The following is a 2,276-nucleotide window of genomic DNA, read 5'->3' as shown; positions in this document are numbered from 1 at the left end:
ATCGTGCATGCAGTGATTGTTTCCTTGCACATGTGCATGGCCCCATAGCATAACATTGGTCTAAGTGCGATCCGATGTTTTGTAGGATCACCGAAAATACGGCCAAGTGCACAAACCCTAAGGGTATGTCCATTTGGGACAGAAGAAATCGGTTGTGGTTTTCAGTATAAATTCCACTGTGAATCCAAGACAAAATCTGCATGTTCACAGATTTATTGCACATTTCACCCATTGCATTGCAACGTGTAAAATCCATGAAAAAGATCCACAGAAATAATCGCCAAATTTAAATTCCACTCCTCATGTCAATTTACGCATTAATCTATTTCTGCAGTGTATGGCTCTGATTTTTTTAAAAATGTATTCACTTTTCAGCTCATGAAATACATTCCAGATTTTCCACCTGTAAATCCAATATATGTGAAAGTCCCCTTAAAGGGGTGTGAAGGTTTAGATATTTTTTTTTTCACTTTTTGAAAAAACAGCGCCACTCCGGGCCATGGGCTGAATGCTCCATATAGCCCATTGACCCACTAAGATTTATTAGATTGAAGTCTGTTGCTAACCAGTATGCAAAAAAAAAAACTTGACATTTTTCATTGTTTCCTGTCTCAGATCCCAATGATCCCTTTATATGGACTATAATCCAGAGATAAATATTCGTAGAAGTACAAAAAGAATCATAGTCGGCGGTGTAAATAGCCAATCAGCGATTGTTTAAATCTGTGGTCATCATGTCTAAAACCAGAATAAGTCAAGTTACAGCTTTGAACACCTTTGGGACAGACATTTTTTTTTCATTTAAAAGAATGTACTTTTGGTTAAAAAATATTTTTGCAATTAGGTTTCATTAAGAATTTTGCACCAGTTGCTTCTACAGCCTTTATGTATCATAATTAGTGTTGAGCATTCCGATACTGAAATATTGGGTATCGGCCGATATTCGCGGTATCGGAATTCCGATACTTAATTCCGATACTTTTGCAATATCGTATACCGGAATCGGAAGTTCCCATAATGCAATGAGCCATTTTCATTTTATTCAGCCAATGAGGATCCTAAGAAGTGTGGGCACATCCTGTTAGGCATGTAGGCATCTTAACTAATGGCATGGCTGTGATTGGCTGCTGAAATGATGTCATGATGCACTATAAAAGCCGCCGCCGCCATTTTGAGCTAACTCTGCTGTGAATTCAGTTAGGGATAGGACGCTGTTGTTCTGAGGGACAGTTTTAGCTACCTATTTGGTCTATTCTGCTTTACCCAAGCTACTTTATAAATCGCTGTGCCTTGCAGTGCTAGTGCACAGTTCTCTGTGCAGTTCACCGCTGTCTGCAAGGTCTGTGTGTGTGAGTGCAGCTCACCCTGTAGTGTGTGCTTCAGCCACGTCTGGTTATAGTGCACTCAGTGTGTGTCACTGCCTCATACATTGTCCTTTTTTGCCAATTCATAATTTTTCCTGATATCTCCTATTAGTGTGGTGGTTCCATCCGTATTCAGCTAAATTGGTTCCAAACACACTATATAGGAGTAGATAGAGAAATTTTTTTGGTCTTGCAGCGCTAGTGCACAGTGCTCTGCATCTGTACTGTTCACCGCTGTCTGCAAGGTCTGGTGTGTGAGTGCAGCTCACCCTGTAGTGTGTGCTTCAACCACATCTGGTTGTAGTGCACTCAGTGTGTGTCACTGCCTCATACATTGTCCTTTTTTGCCAATTCATAATTTTTCCTGATATCTCCTATTAGTGTGGTGGTTCTGACTCGCCCCCTGGGCCGTGGGGCACTCGGTTCCGGGCAATAGGGAATGATGGGAGTAGTAGTGGCAACCCGGTTCCGTGGCTCAGGGTGGTCAGGCCTGTGGTAGTCCGTTATGTGCTATTGATTATGTCCGACTACGCCACCCGTGGATTTGCGGTCATTAGGAACCGCCGCTGCAAGGCAGACCGCTGGGGCTGATGATGTGTGCAGCTGGGATGGTGTGACTCCCCACGGGAAGAGTGCGGCCCCAGGGCAGTATAGTGGATGTTGGGAGTGATGGTAGTGAGAGTCCCAGTGCTGATAGTGCTGGAGGAGCAAGGATCACGCAGACAACAGGTTGCAGTCCAGGGTCTTTACTAGAACAGGTAAACTGACCCATAAACAGTCCCAGCTAGGAGGGGACCTGGATGTCTGAGAGCAACGGGGAAATTGGCCCTGGTCAGGGTGAGGGTGTAGGCCTACCGTGCTTTCTGTGCTCCTTCTGCTATCTCCTCCTTATAGGGTAACAGCCCACGTTTC

Source organism: Phyllobates terribilis, unplaced genomic scaffold, assembly GCF_046119375.1.
Source record: "Phyllobates terribilis strain yellow unplaced genomic scaffold, ASM4611937v1 Scaffold_12__6_contigs__length_324123572, whole genome shotgun sequence".
NCBI classification, from domain to species: Eukaryota; Metazoa; Chordata; class Amphibia; order Anura; family Dendrobatidae; genus Phyllobates; species Phyllobates terribilis.
The sequence above is the reverse complement of the archived record's forward strand: the minus strand, read 5'-3'. Positions refer to the sequence as shown.